The 19,693-nt window shown below is 39.7% G+C and overlaps 1 long non-coding RNA gene across 3 annotated transcripts; it reads right to left on the bottom strand.

The window, feature by feature from the left end:
• Positions 1–455: 455 nt before the first annotated feature.
• LOC122037231 lies at positions 456–18,974 on the bottom strand. 3 transcript variants are annotated; one of them, XR_006127584.1, is made up of 6 exons: positions 18,475–18,974; positions 15,852–15,917; positions 2,443–2,566; positions 2,298–2,337; positions 1,671–1,824; positions 456–834 (listed from the first exon to the last, which is right to left on the bottom strand). It is a non-coding gene; the product is annotated as an uncharacterized LOC122037231 (long non-coding RNA). The 3 variants fall into 3 exon arrangements; XR_006127585.1 differs by lacking the exon at positions 2,298–2,337 and having other exon boundaries at positions 18,475–18,973; XR_006127586.1 differs by lacking the exons at positions 456–834; positions 1,671–1,824; positions 2,298–2,337 and adding an exon at positions 1,858–2,103 and having other exon boundaries at positions 18,475–18,971.
• Positions 18,975–19,693: the final 719 nt, after the last annotated feature.

Raw genomic sequence — 19,693 nt, 5'->3', positions numbered from 1 at the left:
TGGGTCTTCAGTTCATTACTAGTTTTGTCTGCTGGCTGCATTATGATGCTTGAAACAAACCACGATTTACATTTGATTGTGTTTGCAAAACCTATAGTCCTATTGCAAGAGCTATTTTGAATTTATGTGACTTGTGGAATATTATGATCTAAGAATGTATTCCAACTTGTTTGTGATACGTTTTGACAGAAACTATTAAATGCTTCTTAGCTAGGTTAGAGGGGGTTGAGAATTGAGTGAGTCAAGCAAAGTTGAGTCGAAATGGTAAGACTATTAAGTTGGATGAATTGAGCGCCTGTTGTGGTGGGTGGATTTAAAAACTCAGGGATAGGTGAGATGGACGGGGTGCTAAGTTTAATAATTGGATTGGCTAGACTTGGCAAGCTCTTTGATGTTACGCATGAATAGGTCTTGGGGTAATTTTTAAAATACTCTTCAAGTTAGATCCGACCATGTGATTTGGCCTGATTCAGCCTGTGTTCGGGCTGGTAGGTAAGGCCATGATATTTATTTTTCAGAAAAATAAACATAAATATCTTAAATTCAAAAAAACATGCCTTCGTCTGACCGGGAGATTGGTACCATTTACAATAGGCTGTTTGCAGAAAATGAATGACTAGTCTTCCTCAGGTTCTTTCTCCTTCACATTTTTGGCTGTGGCCTTGCTCTGTGCTGGGAGGCGCATCCTTTGTTCAATGGCTACATATACCCGACAGTACCTCTTCCAACAATAGATTTGTTATGTTCTACCATCCTCTCCTTGCTCTTCTTGGAGTTCTTAAGTCGCCATCTAGGTATCTTCCAGGCTCCACCGGAAGGCGAAGAGCTTTCCTGCTGCCAATGACGTAAACAAACCAAAAGAATATGATCACTGGTGGAGCAAAATAATTTAAAAGATCCGTAAAATTAAAATCAACTGAAGTTTACAACAATGCTTTGAAAATCGAACTAGTATAATACCTAGTTGCTGGTATTAAAAACGTGTAGTAAAAAAATATATTAAATAGAATAAATATAATTCATATAAATCAAAACTATAATGGGATGACAGTTAATTTGGAAAAAAGTCATTAAATTGACCTTAATGGAACTTCGTACAAGGTTGTTTTTTTTTTTTAAATTTTCTTACTAGTGATAAGCTACTTTATAATAAATGTTTGGCACAATTTTTTCCCCCAATTATTTCTATGAAATTCTAATTTGACTATGAAATAAATTTATTCTTGTTTGTGGAATATACCGAGTAGGAGGAGATTAAAAGGGCAAGGTTAGTCAAAAAATCATCTCAGCAAGGTCTAATCATGCCTATGTTGGAACAGCTGGGCACCAAGATTGTAGTGTTTTAGGACGACGAAACTGAAACCACCATAGGTACTGAAATTCTAAATCTTGAAATGATTCAAGTAAAGAAAAAACTAATAAAAAATAATAAACCGAGTAATTGGTCCTGTCCAACAGAATTTTTCTATTAATCATCAAGATAAATCGAAAAACGCTCGTGACAAGCGGCCAAGAAGCCCAATATCTTTTGATTGCGTGCCACATTTGAAGAAAAAATCCCTACAAATTCGTCATAGCAATCGCAGATCCCTGGATGATAACCTGATATTTAACCAGCAAAACCTAATGGTCATCCTAATGGAGTGTTATTCAGAGATGAAAGAGCATACCAACTGATATCTTTGATAAGGGCTTCACATTCTTCTAATGATCTACGCCAGCATAAAATCATACTCATCCATCTCCACTTTTTCGTCTCAGCTTTGGATACTCGTACTCTTCTCCTCTAGCTGCTGCTGCTTCTTTCTTCAATTTGTTGTTAAGCTGGATGCAACAAATCAATGTCTCATTTGCACTAGCATGAATCATGAAAATATAGTTCTTATTTCTCAGAAGGAAAAAAAAAAGACAAATAGCATCAAACAACTGCTCGCTCCCTGCAATATTTGACTAGCAAATCCAATATATCAGAGAAAAGAAAATGTATTTTTTGTTTCCTACATACATACACAAATTGTCATTCTCCCCCAAGTTTCTTGATTGTCCAATAAAAACAACAGATGTCTTCAAACAGTAAAAACGAAACTCCTGGAAGCAACTACCCTGATAAAGCATTGCGAACTTGAGAGACCCAAAATTGTTGGGCCAAAAAGTTGAAGATACATTTTATATTATGTTTTATGTTTCCCCTTGATGGATAAAAAAATGCCAATAATAAAAGTTTCAACATCTCTTAATCCAGCAACATGATACTAAAGCATAAAAGAGAAGAGAGGATCTACATCTCATGAGATTACCTAGGGCAGCAGTAAGATCTAGTTCTTTGATATTTGTATTCTGATAAGGAAAAAAAACATCGAGAAGATACATCAACTTCCTCTTCATAATAAGCCAACAATCAATCAAAAATTATCTTAAAACAACATGAAAGTAGCCACTCACCAGAATTACTTTAGCTAGCAAAGCTTCCTTATAGTATGCTTGTGTATATTGAACAGTGTTTTTCCTTAAATTTATCAGGATTTTTCTCTTCATGATCCAGAATCATTTGCTCACAATTATGCAACTGCCACAATTGTGTGTTCACAAGAAAGCAGTAAATTGTTTGATCTAGATAGATGAATTAGAAACAGAAGATAACTACAACTGTCCCTGAAGTTCTCCAAAATCAGCATCCTCGACTAAAAAGAAACTATCAGCAAAGCACAAATTAATATGTAACCACATGAATAACTTTGGTTCATTTTCTGCAATGCCAAAATTATACTACATTCAAAACGTTCCATATATCAAAAAATGGTCATTGTTTATTTTGGACCCAGCAACTAACATATATTCAATAAACTTAAAGCATGTTTAAACCACCAGATATATGTAGGGATTTATAGAAGTTTGTGGACCAGTTTTTTTTACTAGCAACTTACAAATGACATCCTTGACTAAGGGGAGTCCTATATTGTGCATGCTTGCTTCTAAATAAACAATCGGCAACAAAATGTGGCATATATTTAGGTAACTATTTACCAAGTGATCAAATGAGACTTCTATAACAACATTGTAAAGATGTGATTTGAAATAAAATTTGACAGCAGTCTTAAGATTCTACCTGTAAAATACTAGAAAAATGACGATTATTAATAAAGGAATTTTCCGGAATTTTTGGACATTTTTCGGGAATTTTTCGGAGCTCGTATGGACGAGTTAACGGGGATAAAAACGGGGCCCGGAAAAGCCTATTTAGGCTACCCGATTTAAGTGAGGAAAAATTATATTGATATATATATCATTTTTTCCTTTTTATTTCTTTATTTCTTTTCCTTTGCTTTTGCCGCACGAACCCGAGCCTCATCTTCCTTTTCTCCCCGACGTCGCCGTGCCTCTCCTTGCCCTAACCGCAGGTCCGGCGGTTTCTTCCTCGCCGGCCACCCACTTCTTCTTCATCTCCTTCTAGTTTCTTCTTCTCACTACCTCTTGCGGTGCCCTAGCCGAGCACATCGACGCCACTGCCGACACACCGCAAGCGCGTCTGTGCCCCAGTGCCGGCGCCACCGTGGACCACTCGGTGCCCTAGCCACCCGGCGCCGCCCGACCACCTTCTTCTCTTCTCCTTTCCTCTGCCCTCGGGCCTGAGCACTGCCGACGCAGAAGTTCGCTGTGCCCTAGATTTGCAGCGCTGCCAGCCACCGAGACTCCCTCTCTTCTCCTCTAGTCCGACAAGCCACCGCCGGACACCCTTGCTCTCGGCCTTACACGGTGATCAGTAGCCACTGCCTACAGCCGACCCTCTCCTTGTTGCCACTCTAGGTCACGGATTTGGTGGGGTTTTTGTGCTTTGAGGGGTGTTTCTAATTATCGGCAGCCTTCAGATCAGGATCATCAGTGGCTTTGGATCAAGAACAGAGGATTGGAGATTGAGGTATGTGTAGGGTGATTGATACCTGATGTGTAGTAAGTTTGATACCAATTGGTTAAGTTGAATTAGGCTTATGTGTAGGTATTTGATCTTGGTTGTGGATCATAGTATCATTTTGAATTCATGATCATATGTAGGTTTTTGATTACATGATCATGTGTAGCATTGAATTAGGGTTATGTTTAAATTGAATTAGATAATTAATCCTTTATGTAGATCATGATTGGATTTGATTATTTTAGATGGATGATCATGTGCAGGTTTGATTAAAGGTTTAATTAGATAAGTTGGATTGTGGTGATTAGGGTTTTGGTCCTAATTCAGTTTTGGGAATTTTATTTAGCTATTTCATTTGGATTTAGCTAAATAAAATATATATACTGTTTTGACGCAGGACTCTGATTCGAGACGGGCGTCTCGACTTGGATTTGCTAGATTGGACCTTTCTATTTTCGGAGGCGGGTACTTTTGACTTATTGTCTTTGATATGCTTAGTAATGAAAATAATATGTTGCATTAATTGTGTTTCCTATCTGTTTCGGTTAATCACTGCCCAACACATGTTACCTGTTTGATTGATTGTTTGATTTCATTTCGTATTGATCTTGTACCGATCTATCATGCTCATGGGTAGTGATATAACCATGTTTTACCATGTCAGGACCTAGGTTTGATACCTTATTTGATCAGTATACCTTGATATGATTTATTCACTATGATGCCCATTGTTATATGTCCAGAGGTTGGTTTAGTATATTACCATGCTTAGTGACATGCACCATTTGCAAGATCGCATGCTGTGCGATAGATTGCTCCATTATTGTTGAGCACTTTGCCGCCATCATCGCTCTGCTCCGACGCCTGCGGTAGCGTGACACAACAGAGTAGACGCCATTGACTCTTCCGTGCTCCGTTGATCCGCTCAGGTAGTGTGTGCAGTAGACGTTAGAGATTCCTCCCGTCATAGCGCGTCGAGATGAGAGCATCGGCCCCCATTTATGATTTGGGGTAGGAGTATGTATGTACTCCCAGCATCCCGTCCACTCGATCACTCATCGGAGTAGTGGCTGAGTGCACGGCTGTCACAGCCCTACCCACTTGGTCCCACTTTTGTTGTGAGTTGGTTGATGGCGTCGGGGTGCATCATTCGCATCATATGCATGATTTATTGTTTGTGATTGTGATTGTTGCATTTATACGTATTGTTTGGATACCTATGTTTGATACATGTGTCTTCTATACCTTCTGATCGTTTGTCCTTATAGGTCCGGTTAGTATGATTCTCTCCCGCCTTCTTGGTTTGCATTTACCTTTATTTTTATCAGACGCATGATTAGTGCTAGGTGTTATTTCTTTACTTTGCATATCAATTGTACCTGCTGAGTGTTGGACTCACCCCGCCTCCATTGTTGATATATTTCAGAATGTTGCTGTCAGGAGGGAGTTCCAGTCGCTAGTCCCCACAGCACGTAGTGCTAGATCTCTGCAGACCTCGATGGTTTATATATCGTTTAGTTTTGTTTTGCATTTATTGATTATGTGTGGACTTGGTTTGTTTGGATACTTGGTTGTTGTATGGATTTTTGTGATGATGATGGATTTCTATTCGATGTGTTTTTTTTTTTTTACTACGTGCATGCATGGACGGCAGAAGAGGTGAGTTCGTCGGTTTTGAGTTTTACGAGTGTAGTTGAGTAGGGTGGTTTTTGAGTCAGAGTATTATTACTGCGTGGTTGTGTCAGCCAGAGGCTGAATATATATATAAACTGCGTGGTGATTGATTTATTTATTGTTATGATTCCAGCCGCCTGTGGCTGAGTATTTAGTACTTGTAGAAAATTTTTGATTGTCCGCCGTACAGGGGAGATGCTGCCGAAATTTTCTCGGACAGGGACTCTTCTGGGGGCGTGACAATTTAGTGGTATCAGAGCACAGGTATACGATCTTTTGTTTTCATATTTTTGATGTTTGGGATAACCTGATACCAATTTATTTACTTGGTATCAGAGCGCCAAGTTTGGCGATACTTGTTGGATTTTTGTATTTTAGATTTTCGAGATTTATCTGATACCAATTTATTGGTATCAGAGCAGGTTATGGATACCTGCTTTTGGTGTTCTGGAGATTTATCGGATACCTGTTGTTGATATTCTGGGTATTTGGTTAGCCAGGTTTGCGAGTCAAACTGGGCATTTATTCTGGATTTATACGGATTTCTGTTGTGGTTATATTCGGATTTCCGTTTCGGATTTATTTGGATTTTCGACGATTTTCTCGTTCGGAATTTTGAGGTCAGATGTTGGGGACTGGACAACGACGGAACATCTCCAGACGACATATAGGTATGATGTTTAATTTGATAGTTATGACATGTATTAGCACTTTATCTTTAGTACCTGTCTGGTTGTTGTAGCCCATATTACATATGATGGGTTAACCACTGATCTTGGTCGACCCTAATAAAGATCAAAGATTATAGTCTCTGGTGATTTTATATATCTTAACACCAGTAGTTTTAGCTTCTGTTACTACTATTAGGAGATGGAGGCACATATCAGCCTCTGCTATTGTTAGCTGGGTAATGGATGATACCTATATATTCCTGTGGACTTAGCCAGTAGAGTTTTTATACTCGTATCTTTTGGATATTAGGGTATCCGATACGATGAAAATTGGTCATTGGAGAGTTATCATGTTTGATCATTGTTGAGAATGATTTGAGGTTGAGGGATATTGGGAGATCAGATATTGTGATGTGTTGATTTTTAATGAATTATGAGAGTAAATGTTATGTGGATAACTATTTTGATGATCTATTATTTGGGTTGTTGTTGATGGTGACATAGTGAGTGTCATGTATGATATTCACAGGTTTGATGTTTATAGTTGGTGATCAGATTATAAATCGGGTGTTAGAGAGTTTATGGTTTAGTGTACCTATGAATTTTAATAAATCTGGTTAGTTGTGGTTAGATAACAGGATGATAAAATTGATATTTGCTTCCTCTGATATTGGACTATGTGGATAAATAATGATTTGATGTTTTGAATGTTAACTTGCTTTCATGGGGAATAGAGACTGATTCATCTGATATTATGTGGGCTGATATTTTTGAGGATAAAAATGAGAGTGTCTTGATGTTCTTGAAATCTGATTTTATCTTTTGGGTCGTACACATTTATACATATGATTATTATGGGTTTCTAGTAGATTATACCTGAGTGGTTAGACATACATGTCTGATTATTTATTGGAGGTATTTGTCAATTAAAAACTATGTTGTGGAATGTGCACATATGTTTGAGTGTTTTATTGGATGTATCTTATCGATTAATCTGAGTTATGATATGTGCGGATGTGTTCGGTGTAATATTTGAGGTATCTTGTTTAATATATGATTGTTCTGAGTGTATACTCGTGTCGATTATGATTTGTTGGAAGTAATACATTGATTATACTCTGGGCATAGGTGTATATATGTCATGTGAGTGTTGTTGAGGAGTATTGTTGATTTTACTTATGTTGATATATGCACACGGGTTCGGTATGCATTGTTGGAGGTATCACGATGATTTATACCTATGTTGTGAGTATGTTTGGTGTTACTAATTGGAGGATTATGTCGATCATACATATGTTGTGTGTGCTTCTGTGACAGATGTATAGTGGGTAGCATCATGATGATTCTACCTATGTTAAATGTAGGATGTGGAGTGTCTACATTATATCATTTGTTGGATTAACTCATTAACTAATTCTCCTATCAGTGGATGACCCACTAGGATGCTGATAGAGTTGATGATGGATTTGATTAGTTTACTAGGTTGTTATAGCCTAGGCTAACCACAGTGATTTGTGGTAGAGAGATCTTATACATTCTCTAGCTGGATAGTTAGGTTCCTTGGGGTACTTATGTATTATTTTGTGGTGGAGAGTTGCTCCCACATATTGCGGATTGCTTGTAGCGAAGCATTGTCCCTATATTTATTGCGATACATATTTCAGATTATTTGTAGTGGAGTGTTACTCCTACATATTGAGGATTTCTGTGGTAGAGCGTTGCTCCCACATATGTGGTATTTTCTGTGATGGAGCGTTGCTCTCACACTGGAGGATCTATGCTTAGATGTTTTATATCGTTGGTGATCATTTTCAGACTTATTGTCAGGGATCTTATGGTTAGAAATGTCTGTGATATGGACATTATGGGTCATGATTTTACCACTAGGGTTTGGGAAACCTTAGATGTTTTCAGAGACTTGATGATTTTGGTATTCCCAAGATGTTTGGATCGGTTTCCATTGTCTTTGTTGACGGTGTTGTGATCTATTTCGGATCCACGGTGAGTTACGCACTTTATTTTTGCATAGTTCTGGAGATGTTTCGATGAAAACGTCTATATGTGAAGTTCAGTAGTGTGTATTTTGGTTGTCTTCTGTGAGATGTTTGAGACACATGGTCACCAGTAGGAGTATACCGTGGTTTCACAGGTGATTGAGGTTGTTACCGTTGGAAGTAGACGGAGTCTATAGAAGAGGCTCGCAACTTCCTTTGTTTGGCTCGATATTTCCGGAGATGCGTTGAGGGTTTCTCTTGGATAGCTATGTCACTGACACGTCTGACCTGGAAAGGCGTGAAGTTCACTTGGACTAAGGATGACAAGACCAACTTCTAGGAGTTGAAGCGGAGACTAGTGTCGGCTCCGATTTTGGTTTTATCTTCTGGAGAGGACGGATATGTCCTCTGCACCGACGCATCTATTCAGGGTTTGAGCACTGTTCTGATGCAGCACGATATGGTAGTCTCCTATCCTTCTCGTCGATTGAAGGAACATGAGAAGAACTACCCTGCACATGATCTGGGGCAAGTCGTCATTATTTTTGCCATGAAGATTTGGCGATATTATTTATATGGCGTTACATTTGAGATTCTCACTGACCATAAGAGTCTCAAATATCTGTTTACTTGGAAGGAACTTAATCTCCGACGGAGAAGATGGATGGAGTTCCTGAAGGATTATGATTGTACCATTAGCTATCACCCGGGGAGAGCTAATGTGGTTGTCGATGCGCTTAGCAGGAAGTCCGGAGGGACTTTAGCTTGCCACCGAGTTGTGGTCACAGACTTGATTTAAGGTTCCTCCGATTTGGGCCTTGAGGGGTAAGGATAGACAGATCAGGGTACTCTGGTTACCATGGGTGCTCAGTCGTTGATCAGGACGAGGATACGAGAGCCCTAGGCTGCTGATCAATATTTGCAATTTATTTGCAGCCAGATAGCTTCCGGGCAGCAGACCGAGTTTACACGAGACGAGGAGGGTGTTATACACTGCCGAGGCAGATTATGCTTACCTCAGTCTCCTCCGGTCCTACAGGAGCTACTTCAGGAGGCTCATCGCTCTCGATTTGCGATTCATCCAGGTGGGACCCGTATTTATCGAGACTTGAGACGTTCCTACTGGTGGAACGGCATGAAGAAAGACATCGCGGATTTCGTAGCTAAATGTCTTGTCTGTCAGTAGGTGAAGGCTAAGCACCAGACCTGCAGGTTTACTTCAGCGGATTCCTATTCCTGAGTGGAAGTGGGATCACATTACCATGGATTTTGTGGTAGGTTTGCCGAGGACACGACGAGGCCATGACACGATTTGGGTAATCGTTGATCGATTAATCAAATCCGCGCATTTCTTAGCGATCCGGAGGATTGATTCCCTGGATCGATTGGCAGATTTGTACTGCCGAGAGATCATCAGATTACATGGTGTTCCTTTGAGTATCATTTCAGATAGAGATCCACGGTTTACGTCTCGTTTCTGGTAGAGTCTGCAGCAGGCCTTGGGCACACAACTACGTTTCAGTACAGCTTTCCATCCTCAGACTGATGGACAGTCAGAGCGGACTATTCAGACTCTTGAGGATCTGCTGAGGTCTTGTGTTATGGATTTTGGAGGCAGTTGGGAGGACCATCTGCCGTTGGTTGAGTTTGCCTACAACAACAGCTTTCATTCGGCTATCCAGATGGCACCGTTTGAAGCGTTGTATGGTAGACCTTGTCGGACACCCACTCTCTGGGATGAGGTTGGAGAGGCCCAGCTGTTGGGACCTCATAGAGCTCAGCAGGACGCAGAGTTAGTCCGTACTATCAGACGAAAGATGTCAGAGGCGCAGGACCGCCAGAAGAGTTATGCTGATCGGAGACGCAGACCACTAGAGTTCTCTGTTGGCGACCATGTATTTCTACGAGTTTCACCTACGAAAGGGGTGAAGAGATTTGGCCTCAGAGGTAAGCTAGCTCCGCGGTACATTGGTCCTTTCGAGATCTTGGAGAGGATCGGAGCGGTAGCTTACAGACTGGCACTACCACCGTCCCTGTCAGGCGTGCACGATGTATTCCACGTATCGATGCTGAGGAGATACGTGCCCGATCCGACGCATGTGCTGACAGATATTCCAGTTCCCCTTCAGCCTGATGCTACCTATGAGGAGGTTCCGGTACGGATTCTCGATCGGAAAGAGCGTCAGTTGCGGAACAAGACTATCCGGCTGATTAAAGTCGGATGGCAGCATCATTCGGATGAGGAGGCTACTTGGGAGCTCGAGGATACGATCCGAGCTCGATATCCCCATCTTTTCACTTGAGGTATGTGATTTATGTACCGTTCAACATTTATACTCTATATCTGTTGTCTGTACTTGCTGATGGTAGATAACGAAATTTGGGGACCAAATTTTTATTAGTGGGAGAGAATGTAAAATACTAGAAAAATGACGATTATTAATAAAGGAATTTTCCAGAATTTTTGGGCATTTTTCGGGAATTTTTCGGAGCTCGTATGGACGAGTTAACGGGGATAAAAACGGGGCCCGGAAAAGCCTGTTTAGGCTACCCGATTTAAGCGAGGAAAAGATTATATTGATATATATATCATTTTTTCCTTTTTATTTCTTTATTTCTTTTCCTTTGCTTTTGCCGCACGAACCCGAGCCTCTTCTTCCTTTTCTCCCCGACGTCGCCGTGCCTCTCCTTGCCCTAACCGCAGGTCCGGCGGTTTCTTCCTCGCCGGCCACCCACTTCTTCTTCATCTCCTTCTAGTTTCTTCTTCTCACTACCTCTTGCGGTGCCCTAGCCGAGCACATCGACGCCACTGCCGACACACCGCAAGCGCGTCTGTGCCCCAGTGCCGGCACCACCGTGGACCACTCGGTGCCCTAGCCACCCGACGCCGCCCGACCACCTTCTTCTCTTCTCCTTTCCTCTGCCCTCGGGCCCGAGCACTGCCGACGCAGAAGTTCGCTGTGCCCTAGATTTGCAGCGCTGCCAGCCACCGAGACTCCCTCTCTTCTCCTCTGGTCCGACAAGCCACCGCCGGACACCCTTGCTCTCGGCCTTATCACGGTGATCAGTAGCCACTGCCTACAGCCGACCCTCTCCTTGTTGCCACTCTAGGTCACGGATTTGGTGGGGTTTTTGTGCTTTGAGGGGTGTTTCTAATTGCCGGCAGCCTTCAAATCAGCATCATCAGTGGCTTTGGATCAAGAACAGAGGATTGGAGATTGAGGTATGTGTAGGGTGATTGATACCTGATGTGTAGTAAGTTTGATACCAATTGGTTAAGTTGAATTAGGCTTATGTGTAGGTATTTGATCTTGGTTGTGGATCATAGTATCATTTTGAATTCATGATCATATGTAGGTTTTTGATTACATGATCATGTGTAGCATTGAATTAGGGTTATGTTTAAATTGAATTAGATAATTAATCCTTTATGTAGATCATGATTGGATTTGATTATTTTAGATGGATGATCATGTGCAGGTTTGATTAAAGGTTTAATTAGATAAGTTGGATTGTGGTGATTAGGGTTTTGGTCCTAATTCAGTTTTGGGAATTTTATTTAGCTATTTCATTTGGATTTAGCTAAATAAAATATATATACTGTTTTGACGCAGGACTCTGATTCGAGACGGGCGTCTCGACTTGGATTTGCTAGATTGGACCTTTCTATTTTCGGAGGCGGGTACTTTTGACTTATTGTCTTTGATATGCTTAGTAATGAAAATAATATGTTGCATTAATTGTGTTTCCTATCTGTTTCGGTTAATCACTGCCCAATACATGTTACCTGTTTGATTGATTGTTTGATTTCATTTCGTATTGATCTTGTACCGATCTATCATGCTCATGGGTAGTGATATAACCATGTTTTACCATGTCAGGACCTAGGTTTGATACCTTATTTGATCAGTATACCTTGATATGATTTATTCACTATGATGCCCATTGTTATATGTCCAGAGGTTGGTTTAGTATATTACCATGCTTAGTGACATGCACCATTTGCAAGATCGCATGCTGTGCGATAGATTGCTCCATTATTGTTGAGCACTTTGCCAGTTTTCATCACTGTTCGGTGCTCCGTTGTGACGCTCATGGGTAGCGTGACACAGCGTAGTAGCACGTCAGTTTGACTCTTCCGGTGCTCCGTTGATCCGCTCAAGGGTAGTGTGACGCAGCGTGTAGCACGTTAGAGATTCCTCCCTGTCATAGCGTACCGGGAGATGAGAGCATTGCGCTCCCCCATTTATGATTTGGGGTAGGAGTATGTATGTACTCCGACAACATCCCGTCCACTCGATCACTCATCAGGAGTAGTGTTGCTGAGTGCATGGTCACCTACCCACTTGGTCCCACTTTTGTTGTGAGTTGGTCGACTGGCGTCAGGTCATTGGCATCATATGATGATGCATTTATTGTTTGTGATTGTGATTGTTACATTTATATGCTGCATTTTTGGATACCTATGTTTGACATGCATGTGTCTTCTATACCTTTGATTGTTTGTCCTTATACCGGGTCCTGGTTAGATGCATTCTCTCCTGTCTTCTTCGGTTTGCATTTACCTTTATTTTTATCAGGAGACTGTACGCATGATTAGTGCTAGGTGTTATTTCTTTACTTTGCATATCAATTGTACCTGCTGAGTGTTAGACTCACCTCGCCTCCATTGTTGATATATTTCAGAATGTTGCTGTCAGGAGGGAGTTCCAGTCGCTAGTCCCCACAGCACGTAGTGCTAGATCTCTGCAGACCTCGATGGTTTATATATCGTTTAGTTTTGTTTTGCATTTATTGATTATGTGTGGACTTGGTTTGTTTGGATATTTGGTTGTTGTATGGATTTTTGTGATGATGATGGATTTCTATTCGATGTGTTTTTTTTTTTTACTACGTGCATGCCTGGACGGCAGAAGAGGTGAGTTCGTCGGTTTTGAGGTTTACGAGTGTAGTTGAGTAGGGTGGTTTTTGAGTCAGAGTATTATTACTGCGTGGTTGTGTCAGCCAGAGGCTGAATATATATATAAACTGCGTGGTGATTGATTTATTTATTGTTATGATTCCAGCCGCCTGTGACTGAGTATTTAGTGCTTGTAGAAAATTTTTGATTGTCCGCCGTACAGGGGAGATGCTGTCGAAATTTTCTCGGACAAGGACTCTTCTGGGGGCGTGACACTACCAACTTCTATTAGCCGTTCTTTTAACAATTTCATTCACAGACTAAGCTTTCAAGAACTACCAAATCAAGATTTTTTTTTTTCAGTTGGAAAATAAAATGTGACAAATAATACAGGTATGGCTACATAATGTCCAGCACTTAATATTGTAACAAGCCTTTTGCTATGGCAACCTTAAACTCTATTATCAAGTTCCCTCCAATATACTACAATGGAAGGGAGAGCCTCGAATCGATTTCTAGCTATAAGTTGTAATTGATTTATGTATATATCTTAGTAAAAACTAAAAAATTAGGTAAAATAAACTTTATAAATTAAACCACCATTGCTGACAGAAAGCCTCTATGGTCGGTTAACATCAAAATTAAAGTATCATACAACAACTGTGGTCATAGAAATTGGAAATATCATGAAATAAGCTCGAGGACAAACTCTAAAATAGGTGAAGGACTTGAAACATGTGAAAGGTACAATATATAATGAGGAAATCAATTTTGTAAAATTTAAGATCGATTAAGTTTTCCAAAATATCCCCTTTTTTTATTCATGAAGCAAAATGCCATCCAACATTAATTGTTGAACTGTCAAAATTTTGAAGTCATCCAAACTGAAAGTATGTGATAAGACAACATAGGGCAGTGCTTGCATCTCTCCATGACTCATCCTTGGATTCCATCTACCAGTAATGATGAGAAAATGAAATACTAGAAAGAGAGAAGGGGAAGCGGATAAACACCAATGGACCGCCGTCAAAGCAAAAGATTCTCTTCCATGACTCGTCTTCCATTTCAGCTACTGATAATGGGAAGGAGATGAAACAATACAAGGAAAGAGAGAGGCAAAGGATATGCACTAATCAAAGCATTAGTAGCAGCAAAGGGAAGTAATGCAAGAATTGAAGAAATAGAGATATAATCATATCCTATACTTCTACCTATTCTGGTTCCATTTGTCATGCCCCGAAGAAGTCCCTGCCCAATAAACGAACAACATTTTCCCTCTTTTATGATAATATATGAAACCTGAATACATAGCCACGTGGTTAAACAAAAATAAGAACTCAGCCCATATGACTGGAAACAACCACAACCACGTAAGATAAATAGCAGCCCACACGCCTGGGAGAAAAACACAGCGAAAGACATAAAGTAAACTACATGAACAAAACAGCGGACTGCGAACTGACACGGCTTGACACAACAACCATCAAACCGAACAAAAGACCAACATAAGATAAAAATCCGCACTCAAATTAATTATTAGATGAACATGTTCGGAAAACCAAAATATAAGTAAAAGACAGCAAAAACAAAACTCTCAATGCGACGTGGGACTAGCAGGCAGGATTCTCCAAGCAACTCCATATATATATATATATATCATTTACCTGCTATCTGAAGAAAGAAAAATACAAGTAGTGAGTCCAAAATGACTGCGGGTAATAAAAGGTAGTGAATGATAATAATATAAGGAGAGCAAAGCTGTATAGTCCCAGAAAAATATTTACTACAAAAGCAAGTGTGTCACTATAATCATCTGCTAACTAAAACATAACCAACAATAATAATCCTCCACTAACCTACTCAACCAGGTGTGAACAATAAATCAGGAATACATAAAGTACATACCTACCTGCATGAACAAATACATGACCGACATATAGCAAGTATATAACAAGCACTAACTGCAGAAGAACGCTCTATCATGGATGATCCTATGGTCAGTCAGGGTAAATAAATAGTCACTGTTTACACGAATGGTCTCGTAGGCAGAGGGTAAGTAAACAATCACAATCTGTGGGCGAACTCGCTACCACGAATGATCTCGTGGGTAGACAAGGTATATACGTAGCTGTTTAACTACGGACTGCATATAAACTCGCTACTACGAATGGTCTCGTGGGCAGTCGTATCTATATTATGATCACTGATCAATCACGAGTGGGAAACAATGATCGACAGAATATACCAACGGTCACTTACAACTCTCTCAACCAAGAGTGAGAGACAATGATCGACAGGATATATCAATGTAACAATACGTAGAAGGATCTAACCTCATTAGTATTTAGGCATGAGCTTAAATAACATACAAGGTCAAGTAAGATACTCAATATCTTACACTATAGTATGATTTTACAAATACATAAGCATGAATAAATATCAAGCCGATAACTTAGTTCAATATTCTACAACTATGCTACGGTATAGTATCGTTAGCATAATAGTACAAGTATAAATAATCATAAATAGTATGGATAACAATGAGACTGCATGAAAATCAAAATAGATCAACATACAAAATCAAGAAATAAAAGATCAAGCTCAAGAAATAAGAACGAATAGAGTCAAGGTAAATATAACAATTATCTAAACATAGATTATGCACTAAGATCAAAGTACTAAAGGAATAAGGCAGGAAGTACCCGCCTTCAATTGAAGATTGTCCTGAACTGTCTCCACATCGAAATGCCTGTCTCGTGTCAAAAGTCCTGTATCACCATATGTTATTTAGCCAATTACATATGAAATAAATATCTAAATCAAATCCCCAAAACTAATTAGGGTAATCCTAATCGAGCACAATCATTGATTAACTTCAACTAACCCAACTCTATGATTGAATTAGGTCGAGCTTCCATCAACTCTAATGAATCTGTCATTAGCCCACCTTGATTTCTTCTTATTTATTACTCAACCCAAATCTGCAATGGTTCCAATTAACTATTGTTAGTTAGAGCCCTAGAGCCAATCATTTGATGATTGTATGGACTCATGTATATCATATTCTTATATTAATAAAGGCAATAGTTTGGTTATTATGCTTATTTATTTTAGTGCCAAATAAACTAAGTATAGTAACGTCCTTGAGTAGAGCGTTCTTACCTATATCAATCGATTGGTTGAATCGATAGTGAGATGATATAGGGAACACTACTCTTAATCATTCCTAGTCGAGTATTAACATTCAGGGACGATGTTAATGCAATAAGACTAGCATGTAGGTCAACTCGATGACTTGATCTCACAAGTCATGGATATGGAGATATCAAGTCGACACATGGGTATATATTGGAGAATGTATCTTGAATGACCCGCCACGAGAAAGTATCATGGATCGTTATATGAGTGTCATATACTTTCTCATGGCTATTAGTACGACTATTAGTCCTTAGACCAAGTCACCACGGATCCCTACATAAGGAGCTTTGTTTCACAAACGTCACCGTGAATCGGGTGGACTATAAAGCGACATCGGGTATATAACGATTACGCAGAGACGGAGTGATGTAGATGATCTATTCCTCCCATATGACGGAGCGACATCGCTATTCTTGATAGAGTGAGACCACTAAGTGTATGGTCATGCCCAAATGAGTCAACATTAGATGTTGAGCTCATTTGATCGAGTGAGTCTACTTGGAGTTCAAGATTTAGATTGATTAGAGGATGACACGGTCTATGCCTCATATTGATCAATCTAGATGTCTAGGATAGAAGGACACTTGTCATATATTGTGAGGAGTCACAATTAGTAGTCACAAGGTGATGTTGGATCTCAACATTTCTTGTAACTTGGGTAGCAATGATGTATTGCTAGATGCCGCTCATTGCTTATGTTTCTAAAGGAGTTTAGAAACATTGCCAACGTTACAAGAACCTATTGGGTCACACACAAAGAACAAGTGGATGGAGATTAGGTTCATATGATGAACCAAAGATTGGATTCGGATTAATTCAAATTAGACTTATTGAGTTAGACTCAATTAGATTCAATTGTTGAATGAGTGTAATTTACATTTGATTCATTGAGTCAATTTATATTAATGAATTGAGATTCATTAAATTAAAATTGACTTGAACCAAATGTTGGTTTTAACTCAACAAGGAAGAGAATTGGTCAATTTTGACTTGACCAAATGGAAGTTGAAACATCAAATTTGACTTGATGTATTGCCACATCATGAAGGTTGACTCATCCTACATGGCATGACTAACCTTGCCACATCATCTCCACCTCATCATGGTGTGCCACCTCATGGAGGTTACACTCCATTCCATTTAATGTGGCCGGCCACATTAATGAGAGGAGTTATGTGGCCGGCCACACTTAATGGTGTGGAGTTTTTTCATTTGTGTGTATTGATGTGGTTTTATTGTATCATCTTCCTTCTTGCTTTGCTCTCCATGGCTGATGGTTGCTGTGCACTTCATTGGGAGGAGAGGTGTGAGTTAAGTCCAAGACAATAAGAGAGTGTGAAGGTCACAAAGGAGAAGACTACTAGAGGAGTGGTGAGATTCTTCTTGTTTTCTCTTCTTTTCTCTTCTTTCCAATCCCATCCGAGAGCATCTAGAGAGTGCTAGCACACTTGTGGTGCTCTCTCTTCCATCCTTGAGAGTTAGAGAACCCTCCTTGTTCGTGTGGATACCGAGAGAGGATTGTCTACGTTGACAATCTTGAGATCCGACGATTTTTGGACCTTGCGGGATAACGAAGGGCACGCTTCAAGGGTAAACACTTTTTCTCGTAGATCTAAGTAGTAAATTGGTTTTTTGAACTCGTACAAGAAATAGTTTTTCGAATTTTGTATACGAATCTTTGCACGGATCTACGGCTTTGGGTCCTTCGGGGTTTCCGCGACGTGAAAAAACGGTTTTCGCGGTCCGAAGAACCCAACAACTATAGCTTTACTAATCAACTTCTAACAATATGGTTATTCATTCGTCAATTCATTAACAGAATGAAATAATCTAACAACTAACCTGATTAACAAATCCCCTAGTCAGAAATCCAGAATTCAATTAATGTACTAACCGATTACCAATTCATTAATCACAGTTTAATCAACTCCTAATAACAATTAATCAACACAACCCACCAATCTTTTAATACCTGAGGTTAACATCACTATTACTGTTCGAATTCCTCCATATTTTATCCTTCCTAAATCCATCACAAAATGTAACCAATCCATAATTAACTTAATTAACCAATCTCTTAACTGAAAATTCATAATTCAATTAGACTAATACTCACTTAATCTTTACCTTAATACTCCGGCAGTGGCCGACCTCAATGGTGGTGGCGATCGTGGTAGCTGCGGAGCCGCGGCTACGGGCTAGTAAGGTGGCCACGTCTGACCAGTGAGGAGGGGAGGGGCGACGACAGGGCGACGGTGAAAGTGAGGTAGCGCCGGTGTCACAGCGCTGGGCTCCCGCGACATGACGGCGATGGCTCAGAATCGGGAGGTGTCCCCAACGGAGCGACGACAACGGGCAATGGCGACGAGGGAGGCGGCGGTGGCAGTAGAGAAACTAGGGCACGGAAGAGGCCAGAACAAGAGAAGAGGGGATGTGCGGTGGTGAGAGGAGGACATGCTACGCCGGTGATGGAGCTTAGCGGCAGCTGACGATGGCGACAGATCATGCGACCATCGCCTGGTGGCAGCCGGTGACGGCGACGAATCGGGCGAGACCGCGCCGCACGGGAGAGGGGAAAGGGATCGGGTGCGAATGAGCACAAACCTAAGTTTCCTTATTTATACTTAGGCTTAATTAATCTAAAGAAAAAACAAAGCAGCCCCTGAACGCTTGTTTCGTGTCATAAAACTATCATGTATCACCTAAAAGTCTAAAACACTATGATTTTCTGATTAGACATAATAACTATCCTGATAGTTCATAAATTAACTAGTCAAGGTTTAGACTAAAAATTAAATAAATAAATTTTTTTTAATCAACCGAACTTATCAAATTTTTCTATAAAAATTAAACTAATTGAATTGATGAAATATTAGTTAATTCTATTTTTATCGAATTAATTAAAATTTTAAAATCTTATTTGATTTTAATTTTTAAAAATTAATATTTTATTTAATTAATTATATTTAAATAAAAATAATTAAATTAATATTCTTATTTAATTTAATCGAATTATAAAATTTAAAACTAAAACTAAACTAAATTAACTGAAAATTAAACTATTTTTTTTAAGAAAAATTAAAAGCTAAATTAATTGTATTAAAATTTTAAATTTGGCCAGATTTTACATATGCATAATAGAGACAAAATTGATAAGTACTTTAACTAAGTGAAAAAAGAGGCCCTCGGATAGTGAGCCTAAGTGGCCATTCGTCTTCGTTACATATCCTGTTAGAGAAAATGGCGTGCACCGAGACATTACATGGTGAACCTGGATCGGCTACAAAACTTAGTATCCAATACGACTGCTCCAGAAAGGAATAGAGAGCCACCCATGCTCTTGTTG

Source organism: Zingiber officinale, unplaced genomic scaffold (assembly GCF_018446385.1).
Source record: "Zingiber officinale cultivar Zhangliang unplaced genomic scaffold, Zo_v1.1 ctg246, whole genome shotgun sequence".
Lineage (NCBI taxonomy): Eukaryota > Viridiplantae > Streptophyta > Magnoliopsida > Zingiberales > Zingiberaceae > Zingiber > Zingiber officinale.
This window is presented reverse-complemented; position numbering and strand designations above follow the sequence as displayed.